General features: G+C 48.8%; 1 protein-coding gene and 1 pseudogene across 1 annotated transcript in view; both read right to left on the minus strand.

Annotated features, from left to right (window-relative positions):
• Nucleotides 1–21,310, minus strand: part of CSMD2 (CUB and Sushi multiple domains 2) — a 594,109-nt gene that overhangs the window by 545,036 nt on the left and 27,763 nt on the right. The gene's annotated exons all lie outside the window — the stretch shown is intronic.
• Nucleotides 19,103–19,219, minus strand: LOC136661884 (5S ribosomal RNA; annotated as a pseudogene).

A 21,310-nucleotide genomic window follows, 5' to 3' on the forward strand; every position in this document is an offset into this window, starting at 1 on the left:
CTGCAAGGAACCCCAGGGAGGTGGACACACCACCCAGGGGTCCCATGAGACCATCCAGCTGACCCTCGTCACCCCGCCAGATGACGTCCTGAGACCCCCCCTTTTCGGGGCACCCCTCACAATGGTATCTTAAGAATTAATCTGAATCCTACTGATGTATCAATCCTGAACTAGCAGAGCGCCACTGGCTCCTCTCCTGTTCTTAATATTTTCCAAAACTGCTGCCTTGCATTTTGTTTTTCTGTACAAACATACACAAGCTATCTTTCTCCAAAACCAGGCTGAACATCAGAGGAGCTCCGCAATGCTTTGGAGAAAATGATACAGACTCGCTCCCGTTATCGCCGTCTTTCCAAAAGCAGTAGCACCTCCATAGCGATGCCTGCGGCTGGCAAAGATCCAAGGAGAAACCTAAGCAAGGGAGACCAAGGGAGTCTTTCAAAGGCAAGGATTTGCACAGTGACTAAGAAGCCTCAAGGTGGGGGGGGGGAGAGAGAGAAAGAAAAAAGCAGACAGGAGGGGGGGACTACTACCCTAGAAATGTTCAAAGAACAGGCAGCAAAAGATGAGCTCTTTGCTTTGCACTGGACTTGCAGCCAGCTCCCAGGAGACACTCTATTAAAGGACACACAGTCAAGATCGGGCGATTCCTCCCCTGGACATGTCACATTGGTCTTTGCTCCTATGAAATTATCATTCCTGCTGCACATCCTCACTGGGCCATGAGAAATGGCTTCTTTGACCCTCAGCCTGCCTCTCACAGAATCCGCTACTCAAGCGTGCTGCTGCCGATACAGTGTCACTTGGCCAAGAAACCCACAAATGTGCAAAAGATGGCAAGAGGAAGCAGGCCCTGTGGCCCAGACAATGGCCATCGATACTAGGGTATTTGCATCCGGGATGGTTGTGTCCTGGTCAAATGCATCCCTGGACATTTGCATCTGGGTTCTTTTGTGTCATTTCTTTGCATCCCACTATAACAGGGCAACACACCCTAGATTATATACCCTCAGCCTCTTATCCCAGCCCTAACCCAACCCTACCTTAGCACTTAAAAAAAAAATCTAATATAAAAATACATATATTGGGGCAGAAATGCCCAGGAAGCAAAAAGAACTGACAAAATGTCCAATACCAGGACACATCACTGGTCATCAATAGTTCTGTCACTACTGCTTGTACTGGGGGCTTTCCCCACTACTGCTTTCCCCTGGGGGCTGGGGATAAGAATAGGCCCTCAGTTTGGCTGTACTTGTCGTAAGAGGCGACTAAACAGCCACCGGGTAGATGGGACTCGTCAGCCTGGGAAGGCAGCTCACCTGAGAGAAGGAAAACTCTGATCCCAAACCTCCACTGCCTTGTGGCTACATCCAGTTATGGAAGAGGCTTCAGGAGTCAACCTCGAGGCAAAATCCGGAGCCGGAGTCCCTGAGGCAGTTCATGGCTGAACACAGTCACGTTCTGGCAACTCCTGCGACGCCGCTGGAACCAACCATATTGGCCTCTGCCTTTCCATTGGACCATTTCAGCGACGTGGAGAGGGGGGATTTGCTGCATGGGTAACAGCCTATCCTCCATACCTACTTTACCCAGGCTTTGCGCACTGGAGAGGACACGCTGTTCCAGAACCACCATTCAGAGCGTGACACCATAGTCTTCCGAGACCAAAGGATGCCAACATCACTGCTTGTACACATAAGACCACAACATGTTCTCTCTGTTGTACATTTCCAGGACAAGAAGCCTTCAAGTACCATTCTTCAAGATGTGAAGAAAGCCAATGAGTTTGCCCTTAGAAGGAAAGGGGGCTTATGCCCCCTTGCTCTTAAGTGTTAAGGGAAACAAAAAAAGAATCCCAGAAGAGACACCCAAAATGTGAAAAGGGATGTTTGAGTTTCCTTCAGCATACCAATGAGAAGGAAACAAGAATACTACAAGGTGGGGGGGTGAATGGGGAGTAGCACACACTAACAGCATCCTCAACCAGTACTTCTGTCAAGCTGCATGTACGCAGAGGGAGCTTTCCTATGCCAAGCACAGCACAGAATAAGAAGGGCCTTTGGGGAGAGAAGCTCGGCGCAAAGTCAGAAGAAGAGTCAGACAGGGTTGCCATGGCAATACACAACTCCCCCCTCCCCTCCCCAGCCCCACAAAAGCAGGAGGGAAGCAGGGCAGGCAGATTTCATGGCAAGCATCCCAGGGACTTTGCCGCAGTTACGAGGACACATGTCAATGCTTGGTCACATATGTCCCACATTTGACGGGAGACTTCCGGGCAAGATCAGCGCATGGCAAGATTGCTACAGCAAGAAGGGGGGGGGGAACAGCCCAGATTGATTTCTGGATTCATAACCACTGCATCGTTCGTGAGAAGTTTCAATAGTTTTATTTTACCCAGCATCCTTGCTAGTCCAGTGTAATTTCATGAAGAGTCGGCACGCACAACAATCTGAGCTTTAAAAATAATTTTAAAAAAGACTTAGGCCTTGCGGTTATGGCCTTGTGCCAAAGTCACCCCCCCCTTAACTAGTGGCTGCACATCAGCCTCTGTCAGTCTTCTTTTCATTCTTTAATTTAAAGGCAAGCACTTGGTGGTTAACAACAAAGATTTCATCAAGTAAGAAGAAGAGGCAGGGAAGGGCAACTTAACCAGAGAGAGGGGGGGAAGGTGCTAGAGCATCAAATCTCTTCCCCTTTTGGACTGTAGCAAATGGGAGGAGGTGAGTGCTCCCTGCCAATTCACCATCTCATCTGGGTGCATGGGCAGGTCAGCCCTGAGTTATGAATGGAGATGGCTTTAAGCCAATTGGAACAACTGCTCCCAAATGGGCCCTATGCCTAAGGGGGCCCGGCACTAGGGTAATCTACTCTAGTCTTGTGCAAGGAAAGCGCCCTACAGGTAGACCACAGCTGCGATACAAGGACATCTGCAAGAGGGATCTGAAGGCCTTAGGAGTGGACCTCAACAGGTGGGAAACCCTGGACTCTGAGCGGCCCGCTTGGAAGCAGGCTGTGCAGCATGGCCTTTCCCAGTTTGAAGAGACACTTGGCCAACAGACCGAGGCAAAGAGGCAAAGAAGGAAGGCCCACGGCCAGGGAGACAGACCAGGGACAGACTGCACTTGCTCCCGGTGTGGAAGGGATTGTCACTCCCGAATTGGCCTTTTCAGCCACACTAGACGCTGTTCCAGAACTACCTTTCAGAGCGCAATACCATAGTCTTTCGAGACTGAAGGTTGCCAACCTACCCTGTCAAATACACTCAGTACATTGCAACGGACACCTAACACCACTTTATATGTTTTACAGAGAACAGCAACCATTTTAATTTTCTTCTGAATTCCTAAAACATCAGTAGTGCTTGTTTTATACTGCTTATATTTTGAATTTTTTTTACTTTGCTTGAATTACATAATATGCTAATTAATCCTAGAACAAAAAAATTATTTCGCTGAAAAAGTTACCAAATGTGTAAATACGCATATAACTTTTTTTTTAAAGGATTCTGTGGTTCCTGTAAATGTGAGTAAAAGAGCACAATCCAGAGCACGTTTGTGCCAACTTGGGAGTCAGCTGGGCCTGTGACAGCTCAAGGAGGCCAGATCCAGACCCCCTGCTGCCCCGAAGAGGAGGGTCCGCGCTGGCTGCGATGGTGTAACAGAGGCAGGGATGGGTTTTTTTGAGCAGGGGGAGAGTAGGACAGAAGGCAGATCAGACCTGGGAGGAGGTGGGAACAGCGGCAGCAGCTACCCCAAACACTAACCCCAATACTTGACGAAGCAGCTTCGCACAGACTGCTCAGACTTGCGCCAGTGATTTTGCTGGGGCAGACCCGGTTAGCCCCACCGGGTGGCTGGGGTTTGACATGAGGTAAAGGAAAAGAATCCCTTTACCCTGAGTTGTCCTCCAGCCATCTCCTAACCTGCACTGGACACAACCTGGTTGGCCTGGCTGTTCCAGTGCAGGTTAGGATTGGGCTGTCCAAGACATAAGAACATGAGCACAGCCCTGCTGGATCAGGCCATAGGCCCATCTAGTCCAGCTTCCTGTATCTCACAGTGGCCCACCAAATGCCCCAGGGAGCACACCAGATAACAAGAGACCTGCAAGGCCTCCTGGGAATTGTAGTTAAGAACATAAGAACAGCCCCACTGGATCAGGCTATAGGTCCATCTAGTCCAGCTTCCTGTATCTCACAGTGGCCCACCAAATGCCCCAGGGAGCACACCAGATAACAAGAGACCTGCAAGGCCTCCTGGGAATTGTAGTTTAAGAACATAAGAACAGCCCCACTGGATCAGGCCACAGGCCCATCTAGTCCAGCTTCCTGTATCTGAAAGTGGCCCATCAAATGCCCCAGGGAGCATACCAGATAACAAGAGACCTGCAAGGCTTCCTGGGAATTGTAGTTAAGAACATAAGAACAGCCCCACTGGCTCAGGCCATAGGCCCATCTAGTCCAGCTTCCTGTATCTGAAAGTGGCCCATCAAATGCCCCAGGGCACACACAAGACAGCAAGAGACCGGCATCCTGGTGCCCTCCCCTGCATCTGGCATTCTGACATAGCCCATTTCTGATTGCACATACACATCATGTTTGGTATTGGCATCCCCATGGTGACTTCCCTGCTCCCTGTGCATATCCTTCAGTACTGCTTAACTGCATAAGTTGGAACTACAGTCAACTGGCTGCTTTTTTTTCTCATAAGAACAGCCTGGAAGACATTGGAAGAAAATATTTAAGTAGAAGTTAGAAGAGGGCTATAGCCAAGACACACACACACAAAGGCCAAGACAGAGAAGGAGAAAGGTGCATTCTGGGGCCCTACAAAGTGTTTCCAATTGGGCCCCACAGCTCCCAAGGGTAGCCCATGTTATGGAGATACATGTGCAAACATGACATTGGCAGGATTTGCAAAGTGTCTCCAGCATCCAGAGAGCAGAACTTCCAAGTCCTACAGAACTAAACAACCCTCCACCACACCCTAACCCAGCCATTTTCAACCACTGTGTCGTGGCACACTAGTCGTCGTGACACTAGTCGTGACTAGTGTTGTGACACTAGTGTGCCACGAGTGGTCAGCAGGTGTGCCACAGGAATTTGGGGAATGATCATTTATTAGTAGGGCCAATGGGGATGTGAGCCCCCCACTGGCAGCATGGTGTACCTTGTCAATTGTCAAAAACCTGATGGTCTGCCTTGACAATTTTAGTGCCTTCTCAGTGTGCCACAAGATGAAAAAGGTTGAAAATCATTGCCCTAACCACTAGGCATACCTCTTGAATCCCTACTTCCTCCCCCCAATGTTATACCAAGGTCTTCCTTCCTCTTCCCATCGTCTTTGCCCCTTGACTTCAGAACTCAAAATACCAAGTTCAGAATATCAGGCTCTTCTTAGAGCCATTAGATCACTCTGCATTTTTAGGCTGCCTTGATCATGTTTTGCTGTTAATAATTAAACCCACTGTTAACCATGCGCATTACAGTCTTCCTTCACACTTTTTAAATTCTCAATTGTTGTTTTTACTGCCCTCTGAACACTGGAAGGGTGAGATGTAAATAAAGTAAATCAGCTGTGCAAATTAAGCAAAACATATGCCAAATAAAGCCCGTTGTGTTCTATGGGGATAGTGCATTTTAAGCTCAGAATTTTCGGTCCTCCGAATTCAGATTTGGTAATCTCCTTCTGTAAGCTCTGGAGCTGAGAAATCAATGGATGGAACAGCATTGATTGAAGTGGTCAGATGAGACTTAGCCAGCTCACAAGCTCTAAGTCTCATTAGTTCAGAGACTGGGAAGAGAATGGGCATGTCACATACACAGCACAAGCACAGCCAAAATTAGACCAGTCCTAAGAACTAGGGCAACTGACTGGCCAGGAGTTTCTCACATATATAAAAAGCCACTAAACAGTTATCTCACACAGAGAAGAGGAGCTTCCCCAAAATACACCGCACCGCAGCAAGCCATATTCAAAGTTTTTCTTTTCAGGGCACACTGACACCTATGGCAATGTTTCTCAAACTGTGGGTCAGGACCCACTAGGTGGGTCGCAGGCCAACTTCAGTTGAGTCCCCATTCATTTCAATGTGTGTTTTGTTTTTAATATATTAGACAGTGCTGCCATGGTATGTGACTGCATTTCGGAAAATGCAATGACATACCACATACCAATCTATAACGACTGGTACTTTTTAACAGGCTGCTATGTAACAGCCTCATGATAGTCAATGAGGCTTACTCCTGGGTAAGTGTGGATAGGATTGCAGCCTTTGGGATACTTTTTGTTTTTTTTAAACAGATCAGAAATTGCTTGGGAGGATTCGGAGGGTTCTTTATTTTAAATAAATTTTTATAGTTATTGTAAACTTTAAATTTACTTAATTAAATTTTATTTTGTGAAGAACTTAAGAAGAGTCCCGCTGGATCAAGCCATAGGTCCACTTAGTCCTGCTTCCTGTATCGCCCACCAAATGCCCCAGGGAGTGAACCCCCCACAGAACCAAATGTTCTGGGGGGGGGGTGTAATTAAAATTTTTTCCTACTTGATGTTATTTCTGGTCATAACATCAATTACAGATTGATGACATCACTTCCAGTGGGTCCCATCAAACTGTCAAACTAAAAACTGGGTCTAAAAAGTTTGAAAACCACTGGTCAGCCTCTTGTGATGTTGCTTCCAGGTCCTGGGAGATGTGACTGGGTTCTGCGTGTTTCTAGGGCAACTACCTGTAGTTATGAATTCTCTGTTCCACTTCCTCCGCTGGTAACTTAGAAGCAGAGCCACAGAACCCAGAAGAGTTTTTCCAGCAACTACCATGCGCCATACAGCTGTGGCACACCTGCAGGACTTTCACTGTACACCAACGTGCCATAGCTCACTAGCTGAAAGTCGCTGCTCTAGCACAAACCCCACCCAAGACAGGGCTATACAAAGGCTTGGGCTACGTAGACAGATGAAGACCTGATTCTAAACAGCCGGGTCACCAGTGGGTTTAAGCCCAGAGGTTTAAGGGTTTAAGATCAGGTTTAAGCCCTAATCCAGTGGATATCCCAAAGGCTCCCCTTATTCCATAGTCACGAATAGCTGTGGGGTACTGCGGCAGAGTACAGCCTTCTATTGTATTCCTCTACAAACTTCAGATATGAGAAGATAAGGCAACTGAGATCTCTATGCGTCTTCCTAGGGGCAGGGAATCCTGTGCAGAGCTTCATCTCCCAAATGGAGTTCCTGGGATTTGTAATCCCATCCTAGCAAGGAAAACTCCATGAGGGCCTGGATGGCTCACATCCACCCATCTCTATTTCTTTCGCCTGCCCCAAGGAAAGCACATCAGATTGGAGAGGCAGAGGACACACAAACACTTTAGGGGCCATCTCACAATTGCGCACAAAATCTCAGGGATTTGCACAAAAGTCCAAGCATTCACACACACTCCCGAGCCTCCACTTTTTTCCACCAGGTAAACCACACATGCTTCACTGAACCCAGGTATGTGCAAAGAGGGGCTGCCCCATTTAAAGGGGTAGCAGAGAGAGAAACAATCTGTGAAAAGCCATGCCACCAGCAATCCCAGGGAGAAAGCACAGTTATACCACAGGAGCCATTCAGTTCTCTCCCTGGAAACCCACTAGATCACAGTGTGCCTTTTTTTAAAGAACAAAAAAATGCCCCCTGCTTGGTCTGGGAGCAGAAATAAGGCTCAATATCAAAGAGCTTTGCCAGCGTTGCTCCTATTAGGCTCGGCAAAAGGACAATCTGTGCAGTGGCAGACAGATAGACAGGGGGTCTATGGTAATGAAAGTGGCTGCAAAAGTGTCAATCTTTTATCTGCCCAGGGAGCAGATACCCATTCTGAAACGTGTGTTCCAGTCACCGGGTATTCTCAGCACAACCACATGTTTACACTGGCAATTAGCTTTGATTTGAGAGATGGTGTAGGACAGTGGCCAATTGATCTAGCAATTAAACCCCCCCCCCCAAATTTGGATCTAGCCTCTGCAGCGGACACACGGGATGGCTTTAGGCTCTCCAAGATAAAACATATGAAATTATTTGCGCACTGAGAAAACACTATGCAACCATTAAGAGTTTTTTCCATTAGAATAGCCCAGCTCCATATCCATGGGTGATACGTTCTAAGACCTACCATAGATCCCAAAACCACAGATAGTAGTGAACCCTATATATAAAAGTCATTTTTTTTTCATTTACATACATGCCTATGATAAAGTTATTTTCAAAACACTGCAATACTTGAAAACAAATGCAGACAAGGAGAACGCTAGAGGCGAACTTGCTTTTTTGCACCTCACTTTTTTTCTAACTCGCTGAAGTAGCAATTACTTTGTATTGTATTGGCAGCCTTCAGTCTTGAAAGACTCTGGTATCGCGCTCTGAAAAGTGGTTCTGGAACAGCGTCTAGTGTGGCTGAAAAGGCCAATTTGGGAGTGACAATCCCTTCCACACTGGGAGCAGGTGCAGTCTGTCCCTAGCCTGTCTCCCTGGCTATGGGCCTTCCTTCTTTGCCTCTTGGCTTCAGACTGTTGGCCAAGTGTCTCTTCAAACTGGGAAAGGCCATGCTGCACAGCCTGCCTCCAAGCAGGCCGCTCAGAGGCCAGGGTTCCCCACCTGTTGAGATCCACCCCTAAGGCCTTCAGATCCCTCTTGCAAATGTCCTTGTATCGCAGCTGTGGTCTACCTGTAGGACGCTTTCCTTGCACAAGTTCTCCATAGAGGAGATCCTTTGGGATCCGGCCATCATCCATTCTCACGGCATGACCTGAACGCTTTCCACATGCGCTGCCTCCGACGCATCCTCGGCATCACCTGGCAGGACAAAGTTCCAAACAACACAGTCCTGGAACATGCTGGAATCCCCAGCATGTATGCACTGCTGAAATAGAGACGCCTAGTAGTAGTAGTTACTACTACTGCAAGTCACCTTGGTGCTCAAAGAAGGGATTTGACTAAATAAAATCTCTGTTGACTACCCAAAGCATAAACACAGTTGAAAAGGAAAGTACAGGAATCAAGGAAATGGCACTGGAGATTTAAAAGAAGTTGTATTCCAACCGATCCTTGAAAATCCTTGAAAATTTAAAGGGCACAATCCTAACCCACTTTCATAACATCACACAAGAGCAGTGCAGCTCCTACATAAGGGAACAAACATTCCCATACTTTGAGGAGGCCTCCATGAGTGCCATCCAACTGCAGGATGCAGCACATGTTCCATTAGCACCGCTATGCCAGTGCTGGAACATGGGTTAGGATTTGGGCCTCAGAAAAGCAAAAAGATTCTCTTGCAGTTCCCTGAGGCAGTTCCCTGCCCCAAGAAGCTTCCAGTCTACATACTAACAGTGGTGGGCTGAGGTGGAGGGACAACCAAGGATAATCAAATGCACAATAACTGATGAAAAGCGGCTACACCTGCTTTTCCTATTGGAAAGGAAGCTGAAGGGTTGCATCTAAAGCAGCAAACTTCAACCTTTTCCCCCCCATGGTACACAGTGACAAGGTACTAAAATTCTCCAGGTACACCATCCATTTTTGGACAACTGACAAGGAACACTGCAGTGCCGGCTGGGGACTCACATGCCCCAATGGTCCTATACTACCATTTGTCAAACTTCCCCAGCATACCTGTGGACCATGTGTGACACACCAATGTGCCACGGCATAGTGGTTGAAAATTGCTGGTCTGAGACTTTGCAGCTAAACCTTCGCTGTAGGACATGACATGACATGTGGGTCATGACATGATAGTGACATCATGTGGGTCACTACATGACTGTAGTGCCACAATTCCTTTCTGGGATCCCCCAGAGGTCGCTTCCAAGTCATGCAAGGCCTGAAACCCACTACATTGGCCAATTTTTTTTTAAAGTGCCCAATTTGGGTTACCTCAGTTAGAAAGCCTGGGGGCTTTCCCCTGGGGGCTGGGGATAAGAATAGGCCCACAGTTTGGCTGTACTTGTCGTAAGAGGCGACTGAACAGCCACTGGGTAGATGGGACTCGTCAGCCTGGGAAGGCAGCTCATCTGAGAGAAGGAAAGCTCTGACCCCAAACCTCCACTGCCTTGTGGCTACATCCAGTTATGGAAGAGGCTTCAGGAGTCAACCTCGAGGCAAAATCCGGAGCCGGAGTCCCGGAGGCAGTTCGTGGCTGAACACAGTCACGTTCTGGCAACTCCTGCGACGCCACTGGAACCAACCGTATTGGCCTCTGCCTTTCCGTTGGACCATTTCAGCGACGTGGAGAGGGGGGATTTGCTGCATGGGTAACAGCCTATCCTCCATACCTACTTTACCCAGGCTTCGTGCACTGGAGAGGACACTCTGTTCCAGAGCCACCATTCAGAGCGTGACACCAGAGTCTTCCGAGACTGAAGGATGCCAACAACAAAAGTTAGAAAACATTCACGGGCTACTGTCCCCTTCCCCCATCTTGTTGCCTGAGAGCATGAATGGGAGAGAGCTTTCCACAAGTGTCCCCAGGAGGGCCGAAGGAGAACCAGGTCTCCAAATGCCTCCTGACGGAGGCCAGCGTACCTTTCACCGCCAATTGTCACTCTAACCAGCTTCTTGACAGCCGGCCCCGGCTCAGCCCGTCATGTCGGATTCTTTGCCATGACGCCGTGTTGTTGCTAGGCATGGTTGCTAGGCAAAAGGCACACAGGAAATTGCTGAGCTGCCATTCTGTGGCAGGTCCAGCTTTGCATTCCAGTTATTTATTTTACTTTAAAAGCAAGCGCTTGGTGGTTAACGGCAAAGATTTCATCAAGGGGGAAGAAGAAGAGGCAAGGAACGGTGATTTAACCGGCGGCCAGTTGCCAAAAAGCTCATGGCGAACTCAGCCTTCCATGCCACAAGGTTGCCGCTCAGGTCGGCTGCCTCTTTTGCCTTTGCGGCACCCCGGTTATCAGTATTCAGAAACACAAACCGCAGTCTGGTACATGCACCACAAGGTTTTTGTGTAGGGAGTGAAGAGAGGGTGTCAATGCGGGGTCTCCAGAAGTGACTGGGCGAAAAGCCAAAAGCCATGAATCAGATCCGCAGGTCTGCCGTTCCATGGAGATTGAAAAGGCTGGAGCCTGGTATACAAAGCATCAGCCACCCAGCAGCGTAGCAAAGCACAGCCATCGAAAGTGAATTTTGAGCCCACCTGGAGGATGCATTCTTGGCTCACGATTCAGTTTGGGTTGGGAAATGAGACTCTTAGGGCCAAAGTAGGCATCAATGCTCAATGGTTAATTGCCGCTCGGTGCTTAAGATGGCCCTGTGTTGTCTGGGGTGGATGGGTTGTCCATAGCTCAGGGCAAAGCCATGGAGGAGGTAAGGGGAGGACTTCAGCCAGTATTGTACCTAACTGTTGTTCAATCGTTAAGTCGTGTCCGACTTTGTTGTCTTTGTGACCCCAAGGACCACAGCACACCAGGCCCCCCTGTCTACCATGAAGGCTGCAGTCCTATCCATACCTATCTGGGAGTAAGCTGCATTTACTATAATGGGAGTTAGAGTAGAAATAAACAACAACAACAACAGGTATTTATATACCGCCTTTCTTGGTCTTTATTCAAGACTTTATTCAAGGTGGTTTACATAGGCAGGCTTTATTTAAATCCCTTATTAAATAGGGATTTTTACAATTGAAAGAAGGTTCTTTCTTTCAAGAACTACTACATTCAGGTGTTTCTTTCTTGATCTGGTCGCACATCCTGGCCTCCATCCTCTCACGCTCAGAGCAGATGGAATCGCTCGGCTTCAGCTTGTCAGCTGCTTCAAGGTCGCACAGTGCCAGTGGCCTCGAACTGGCGACCTTGTGGATGTTACCTTCAGGCAGACGGAGGCTCTACCCTCTAGACCAGACCTCCTGCCCAACAAATACATAGGTTTGGGCTGTAATTGTAACTAGCGGAGGGGGCAAAATGGTAAGTACCGCAGATGCCACAATATAAGTGGCTTCCTCCCATTCTGGACACGGACAGCAACATGCCGGAGAAGCTGTTTGGTTCAGCAAACACCTGTATGTTCCCATCACTGCCCATGGCCCTGATGGTGAGTGCGAAGGGCTGCTTACATAGCACATTGGGGCGCCTGCAGTACTTACCATTTTGCCCCCCCAGCTACACTACTGACTTAGTACTTTGCCTGTCACAGTTCTGATCCGGATCCCACACAACTCCACTGTTGCACTGCTATTTTACTGGGGGGGGGGGGGACTCAAAACCCTTCCATTGACTTTCAGCAAAATGTTTTCCTCAATAAAACAAGCACAGGGAGAGGACGCAGTCAGGACCAGAGCAATGACAGGAGCAAAGCGCTAAAGTCTCTTCCTCACACCACAGTGGTTTCACCCTGCTTCAGGCCTCTGACACAAAACCACAAGGCTCACTGCAATGTCTAGTTTGGCCCTTATGAAGCTGTCTGATATCACATAAGTTCTCGGATTCCTTCCGCCCAGTACTGTCTGGCTCTCAGTGGCTCATTGAAGCCTTGGAGATCTTCCCCAGCATCTTCTAATTTGGGGACCAGATATAGAGAACATGCTGTACCACCATCTGAAGATGTCTGCTTCCTCAACTTCCTCCCATCATTTTCCCTTACTGTTCTAGACACTTACAACTACTTCCCAGAATGCCCCACCCCACAAGGCAACCTCCCTTATTCCCTTTAAATTGCTCCTCAAAACCCACATTTTTCTTCAAAGACTTTGGTCCAACCCCTAGTCCAGCAGTTCCCAAACTTACCATGGTCACGGCACCTTTCTTTCATGGCAGCCTCTTCTTCCCAACTCTTCCAGATGCTGCCATCCCAGTCCACACAATATCTCATGTGATCCAAAACAGGGGCGCCCTAGTGAGTCAGGAAGAAAAGGCAACCGGGACATCCCATGGCATCCTTGTGAGTTTGCCGCGTGCCCTCAGGTGCTGCGACACACAGTTTGGGAACCACAGCAAAACAGCATAGCTAAGGGCTGTTATCTTTATCTTTACAGCATTCAAATCATGGGAGCGGGGGAGAACCCATATTACAACCTAAGCAAAATTTGTAGCAAAGGTTCCACATCTGCAAAATGTCAAGAGAAAACAGTGAGAGTTTCAATAAAGATTAGGAACACGCTTCATGGTTGCCTATGGGAGCAATCCTAACTTGCCATTAGGCCAGTGCAAGTCCCTTGTGCCAGCCCAGGAGGGTCACAAACGTGCTGTAAAGCATGTTTGCACCTGGGGCGGTACAGGGAGGTGCGCCTACCCACAGAGGCTGCATTCAGGCTCCCCACCAACCTGGAGAGACAGGGTTGTGTTGGCCAAGCCCAGCCAACTCAGGGGTCTGGGGAAGAAGGGGGGATGAGGCGGGAGGGAGGGTGTTCCAGGGGGCGGATGGGCAGGGAGTGGGAGGTGGGGCTGAGATCCAGCAATTATGCCGGATCCAAACCCCGTTCCCTGAGCAGCGCGGAGCGATTTGAAGCGGTTCTGCTCTCCTCGGACTTGCACCACCTCCTGAGGTGGCACAAGTCCAAGGAAACCCAATAGGGCCATGGTGGCTTACTTAGGGGTAAGGGGAAGAGTTTCCCCTTGTGTCTGGCTGAGCCACTTCTGGCCCCAATCTTGTGCAGGATACAGCGCAGGCCTCTTGGCCTTCCTCTTCCAGCGCAAGATAGGATTATGCTGTACGTCCTTAATTTTTAGTCTGCGCCTACATTAGACAGCGGTTGCCTTCTGACTGGGACAAGCGCAGGCCACAGGGAGCTCTCCACTGGCCTTGGCTCTCTCCAGCACACTCAGATTGGTCGATACTGTACGCAGCTTCCACAAGCAAGGTTGTGCACCAAACATGAGAACAAGACAATGGATGTCACAGGAGACAACTGGGCAACATGAGCTGGATTTCCCAGCTATTGACAATTAAACGCAGACAAGGGTGGGGGAGAGAAGACAAACGGACAGGGAAAAATAGCATTGCCTTATCTGTACCAAGCAGGCTATCATTTCAGATCAGAGCTAACGGAGATAATAATAATAATAATAATATACAGTATTTATATACCGCCTTTCTTGGTCTTTATTCAAGACTTTATTCAAGGTGGTTTACACAGGCAGGCTTATTAAATCCACGCAGGGATTTTTACAAATTGAAAGAAGGTTCTTTCTTTCAAGAACCACTACATTCAAGGTGTTACACTCCGATCTGGTTTAACATTCTGGCCTCCATCCTCCCACGCTCCGAGCAGATGGAACAGCTCAGCTGCAGCTTGCCAGCTGCTTCAAGGTCACACGGTGCCGGTGGCCTCGAACTGGCAACCTTGTGGATGTTAATCTTCAGGCAAATGGAGGCTCTACCCTCTAGACCAGACTTCCTGCCCATAGATGCGAAGGAGCATGTGACAAAATGCCCAGCAGCCCATATTCTCCTTTGCAACACATCCTTGCGCGACTGCAGGAGCATACAGTGAAGAAAGCAAAGTGTGCACCCACGCTTTGCTGTAAGGGCCACTAACTGTGTGGTAGGAGGGGGCAAAACATGATGGAGATTCACAGTGTAGGATCTCTTTAGAAAGAATGTGAATATTTTGCTTCTCACTTAAAATTCACCCTGCCTATTAAGACAGGTAAGATCCGTGGGGCAGCAGCACCGGCTTGTCTCAGAACCAACAGCATTAAAAGACTGGCAAATGGATGTCTGGCAAAAGGAAGCCAGGAGGGGCCACTTCTGCTAACTAGCAGCCAGTAAAGAAACCCCTTTGAGCACCTCCAATATTCTCTTTTGTTGCCCTGATAAATTACTGCATGCCTTTGGGCGTATGGACAATTGGGGCAGAGGGGAAGTAGCATCACAGAGGTCACATGACTGGCTGCACCAAAGTGCCCCCACCCTTAAAGATGGGAGATGCCCCAGCCAGAAAAGACACCTCAGACAACCTGACACCAAAACCACATGACCTGCTTCGATTAAGAGGCTATTTCAACAGGACGTAGCAAGACTTTATGGACTTGCTGGCTGTCCACGGTGACGGACTGCCTGCGGCCTTCCTTGAAATGGCACACAAGTCTTCCTAATGACTGCATGAAAAGACTGGGAAGGAAGATACTTAATAGGATCTTGCGGGGCAGCCAAGAGTGCAGGCTGATGAAGGATGAAGGAGTGCAGGCTGATGAGGAAAAATCCATTACGGGTTACAAGCCATGATGTGTATGCGCAACCTCCTGATTTTAGAAATGGGCTATGTCAGATGCAAGGGAGGGCACCAGGATGAGGTCTCTTGTTATCTGGTGTGTTCCCTGGGGCATTTGGTGGGCTGCTGTGAGATACAAGAAGCTGGACTAGATGGGCCTGTGGCCTGATCCAGTGGGGCTGTTCTTATGTTCTTAACTACAATTCCCAGGAAGCCTTGCAGGTCTCTTGTTATCTGGTATGCTCCCTGGGGCATTTGGTGGGCTGCTGTGAGATACAGGAAGCTGGATTAGATGGGCCTATGGCCTGATCCAGTGGGGCTCTTCTTATGTTCCTAACAGGTTGATGCAGAATGGAGCCGCAGCTCAGACGGCCGAGCTCTCAGAGAGGATTTACTCCTGTGCGTGTTGCCACCCAGATGACATGGAGCCCCAGTCGCACAGATGCAATCGTGACACTTCTATCAATGCAGGAACTGGGCCAAAGATGCCTCCCCTTTCTCCAAGGGACAGGCAAACTGAGAAATGAACTCCCCATGCTCCAGCCACAGCTGCCTCTCTCCTCTAGGGACATCATATCCCCTTTCCAAAAACTTTCTCTCTCAAAACTGTCTCTTAATCAGCACCAACGGGTCCCCGAGCGCCAAGTCTCCATCCTGCCACACTTTCCTTGTCAGCATAATGATAACACCCGCCACTTGCACATCCGTTTCTCGTCTCCAGGGCACTCCACAAGCATTAACCAATTAACACCCATTCTTCCCAGGCTCTCTTCAGCACACCAGCTCAGCCTGCTTGGGTGCCCTGTTTTTTCTTTACCGCTTCTCAGTCCTTCATGGCTTCTTTCATTTCACATAACTGTCGAGTCATGGACTCTTCACTCACAACAGGAGAGGAAACTGAACGCTTTCCACATGCGCTGCCTCCGACGCATCCTCGGCATCACCTGGCAGGACAAAGTTCCAAACAACACAGTCCTGGAACGTGCTGGAATCCCTAGAATGTATGCACTGCTGAAACAGAGATGCCTGCGTTGGCTCAGTCATGTTGTGAGAATGGATGATGGCCGGATCCCAAAGGATCTCCTCTATGGAGAACTCGTGCAAGGAAAGCGCCCTACAGGTAGACCCCAGCTGCGATACAAGGACATCTGCAAGAGGGATCTGAAGGCCTTAGGGATGGACCTCAACAGGTGGGAAACCCTGGCTTCTGAGCGGCCCGCTTGGAGGCAGGCTGTGCAGCATGGCCTTTCCCAGTTTGAAGAGACACTTGGCCAACAGACTGAGGCAAAGAGGCAAAGAAGGAAGGCCCATAGCCAGGGAGACAGGCCAGGGACAGACTGCACTTGCTCCCGGTGTGGAAGGGATGGTCACTCCCAAATTGGCCTTTTCAGCCACACTAGACGCTGTTCCAGAACCACCTTTCAGAGCGCAATACCAGAGTCTTTCGAGACTGAAGGTTGCCAACAAACTGTCATCAAATGATCTTGGAGAACTCGTCATTCTGGAGTTCGGAAGGCACGTGCGCGCATGGCGCTCCTCAATTTCAGGCCTCCCTTCACCAGCAAGTCACAAGGGCAATGTCACTGAATAGCTGCGATGGTGATCACAGCACAAAAGACCTTGAAATTAGGGAAATTCAGGTCCAAGACAAACATAGGCATCTACAAGTCTAGCAGTCACAGGCCTGACAGGTCGCTTGATGAATTCCACCCACCCACCTTCTCCAACTTTGTAGCTCCAGGTCCTTGTACGCCATGGACGCCATGCAAGAAAGACCTGGGCCTGGTTCAAACACTTTTGTGAGCATTATGCACATAATGAACACTAAGCCCTTGCGTAGCTTTTTCTGAGCATGCAATGCACTTCACAGGCTCTTGTCTCAATGCTATCTTTTCCACCACCTTGTAAGGTAAGAATTGCAATTCCTATTATTTCAGAAGGGAAGACTGAGACCTGGAGCAGTGTTTCTCAACCAGTGCTACAGGCACCATCAGTGGTACCTGATGTGGTGCTTGGCGTTCTGCATGGGATCCCTCAACACCTGCTGCCCGGCAGCAAGACCAGCAACACAACACAACACGCAGCGTTAGGAGGCTTGGCTCAGTGGGCAGAGCTCCAAAGCACACTTTTCATTGCTCAAAAAAGCCCTCTTGTCCACCCTGAGCCACTCACAGGTGTTTGTCATGTCACATCTGGCCTCCCAACCTGGAAGTATCTACCAATGATGCTATATACTGCCCCCCCCCACACACACACCTCAGAACATCCCCAGAGGACACTTATGCAAACCAGAAGTAACTTCCAGTCACATCCTGGAGGAGTTCTGAGGCCCCAGGAGAGCATTTGCAGTTGCTGGAAATCCACAGATTTGGCAACTGCATATGCCAAAGGCCCGCTGTACACATTTACCTGGGAGCAAGCCCCAATGAACACAGTAGAACTTGCATGTATAGCAGTGTCCTTCAATCTGTGGATCAGTGGGGTCACAAAGCCTCATTTGGGGAGTTGTGGCAACCTTTCAAAGCCTGTACAAGACAGGGCTTGGATCTAACCTTGGCAAACTGAGCCCTTGATAAAATCCGGTACAACCTTGCTATCTTTCCCCACAGCTCCTAGGGCCGGTTTTGCTTATGTTGCTACCTAACAGGGTTGTTGTGAAGACACAAGAGATATGGGGAAACAGGGCAGCCAGGGGTGGGTGGCAACAGAGGCTGGGAGTGGGCAGATTAGGTCCAGGCTGGGATTGGGGGTGGGTCTCCAGTCTCATTCTTCATTTATTGGGGTCGTGGAACAAAAAAGGTTGAAGACCACTGATGTATAAGGATTGCACTATTAGCCACTGGGCTACACCAGCTCTCAATACTTCCATCTATCTGCCCAGATCCTGCTGCAAATCCACTTTGGCAACACCCTCACTCCCCCCCACACACACTGCGAGTATGGGGAGGGAAAAAATGAATCCCCCTCTTTGCTCGCAACACACCACCCACTACTTTATAAAGCTCCACCGTGTCCTTCCAGATCTGGACTGCTTCATAACACACACTACATTTATTTAAACCTGGGCAGACATCATCTTCCTTGCAGCTGGTTGTGTCTCTCCAGCTGCTCCAAGTCCTCATCGGACACCCTCCCCCCGCCATTTTCACAGCTAAGCAAAGTCATTTTCTTCAACAGGTCAATTGGAAGAACTCAGCCGATGACTGTCATTTTGCATTCCATGGTTATAAAACAAGCACTATTTACTACACATTGCCTTAACAGGTTTAAACTGTTCCAGTCATTTCCCCCCCCCCCCTGCAATTTCCACCACATGATAGTTTAAGGATAATCTGAGCTTTTGTTTAAATAGAAAAAGAATTTTCCCTTCTTGTTTCAATGCGTAGACGCCAGTTTCTGGAGGGTATGACTGTCCACCCAATTAAATGTTTCTTTTTTTAGTTCAGTTGATTAATTCTCTATTTTTTAACCAACTTTAATTAAATTCATAGCAATATGCGGCATTGTTATCAGGACTTTTAATGTAAGTGGCTTTTGGAGAGCATTAAAAGGAACTGTGAGATGACATGGGGAGAAATGAGAGCTCAGTGCTTGAGGAAATGCATAACATCCATTTATAGGGTGCCCCTTGAGGGTTCATCCCACAGTTCCCTTGCACAGGACACCCAAACTCCACAAAAAACCCACCCTCTGCTGCACTACTGGTGGCACCATCTTGGCTGTGGAAGTTGCTTCCTAGAATATCCTCAGCATGGATGTTCATTCAGTATGGCCTTACCCATTCACAGCACCACTGGTTGGTTGGCAACCTTCAGTCTCGAAAGACTCTGGTATAAGCCTATAGCACCCAGTATTCCCAGGCAGTCTCCCATCCAAGTACTAACCAGGCCTGACCCTGCTTAGCTTCCAAGATCATGGTATAAGCCTACAGCACCCGGTATTCCCAGGTGGTCTCCCATCCAAGTATTAGCCAGGCCTGACCCTGCTTAGCTTCCGAGATCAGACGAGATCGGGCATGTGCAGGGTAACAGCTGCTGTCACAGCACCACTGTGTCCTAGAGAAGCCATTCTCAAAAGTCAGTTTGTCAGAGGACTTGAAAAGGAAAGGGGGAATGGAACAGGAAGTGTTGAGGAGAGGAGAGTGGTGAAATAGGAGCAGTGGGGGCAAGCAGAGGTAGGTGCCCCTGTCATTCTGCCACTTGAGATGGTGACCTCAGGCGGCCTCATGGGAGGCCAGCCCCGCACATGCAGAATTTCTTGCGGCGTGGACAAGAATTATACACATCCCCAGACAGAAAAAAAAACACCCCAAAACACACATTTTTACTTGGGTCAAAACAAGTTGAACCCCCCAACATTTCTAAGCAACCCTAGTTCTACCATATCTGTTTTCTGGGCATGTGAATTAGACATTTGATGGCAAATGTGTTTCAGCTTGAGCGAACATCAGGTCCTTTCTATACGGCCTTCTCCATTTCAGAACAACTTTTGCAAACCTCGCCGGAATTCTCTAAGTGATGCAGCTTTATTGTTACCGCTCTGCAAAATGGTGCTTAGCTTTAATGAAAACAACCCCCAGCGTGCCTGCCTGCCAGATGTCCAGCATCGACAGTCATCAGCATTTAACCTCTGCAAAAATGGATGCAGAGGAAAGACAATACAGGGGACTTCGCAATATGCCACGAAATACGTATCGCATCCTGATCAAGGGAACTGCAAGTTTGGTAAATGGAGTACAGCACTGTAGATGGGCTCCAAGCTTCCCACCTGACGGCAGGCAGATGGACAAGCAAATACGAATTAGACACTTTAATCCTGATTTCATTTTTAACCTTCCCAATTTAGCAGCCTGTGGGTGAATTACAGCTAAGGATCAGAGGCTCCCCCCCAAACCCATTCCATCCCTTCTCTGGTTGGTTCTGCACTCCGTTTCCAAAACTCTGATTTAACTAGACAAACTTCAAACATTAATTCCAAAATTGGAGCATATCACAGTTTTTTTAAGTTCCTGATGTTCATTTTCATCTCCTCCCACCAACAGCCACGATCTGGTTCGTCATATCACCATCACTGGGCATAGTGGCTGACAAAGTAAAAAGAGGATGGGTCCCTGCCCCAAATAGCTTACAATCTGTAACTCAGCACATGTGAAGGAACGTAAGGGAAGAGAAATACAAGGTAGATGCAAGGAAGAATGTATATCCATTACACAGCATTAGATACCCTAGGGCAGCAGTTCTCAGAAGTTTTGGTCTCCAGAGCACCTTACACTCCTAAAAGGAAGTCTCAGGGAGCCCCTCTGGTGCATACATGGAGTTTTTGAGAGACCCAAAGCAGCAGCACATGTGTGGAAAGGCAAGCCCAATGCCAAATAGATGACGAAGAACTGGGAAGGAGGGGAATGAGGAAGAAGAGCCATGAATAGAGGAGGCAAGTAGGATGGACAAGCAAACTGGTCAAGGGCGCAGGTATGCTTGTGGAGCCCCTGAAGGGGACTCAAGGAGCCCCAGGGCTCCTATGAGCACACCTTGAGAAACAAATAGGGTCTGAGAACTGAGTATGTTGTTGTTGGCAACCTTCAGTCTCAAAAGACTCTGGTATCGCGCTCTGAATGGTGGTTCTGGAACAGCGTCTAGTGTGGCTGAAAAGGCCGATTCGGGAGTGACAATCCCTTCCACACCGGGAGCAAGTGCAGTCTGTCCCTGGTCTGTCCTTCTGGCTGTGGGCCTTCCTTCTTTGCCTCAGTCTGTTGGCCAAGTGTCTCTTCAAGCTGGGAAAGGCCATGCTGCACAGCCTGCCTCCAAGCGGGCCGCTCAGAGGCCAGGTTTTCCCACTTGTTGAGGTCCACTCCTAAGGCCTTCAGATCCCTCTTGCAGATGTCCTTGTATCACAGCTGTGGTCTACCTGTAGGGCGCTTTCCTTGCACGAGTTCTCCATAGAAGAGATCCTCTGGGATCCGGCCATCATCCATTCTCACGACATGACCGAGCCAACCGAGCCACCGGGTAGATGGGACTTGTCAGCCTGGGAAGGCAGCTCATCTAAGAGAAGGAAACTCTGACCTCAAACCTCCACTGCCTTGTGACTATATCCAGTTGTGGAAAAGGCTTCAGGAGTCAACTGAGTATGC

This window comes from Tiliqua scincoides, chromosome 10 (assembly GCF_035046505.1).
Source record: "Tiliqua scincoides isolate rTilSci1 chromosome 10, rTilSci1.hap2, whole genome shotgun sequence".
NCBI classification, from domain to species: domain Eukaryota; kingdom Metazoa; phylum Chordata; class Lepidosauria; order Squamata; family Scincidae; genus Tiliqua; species Tiliqua scincoides.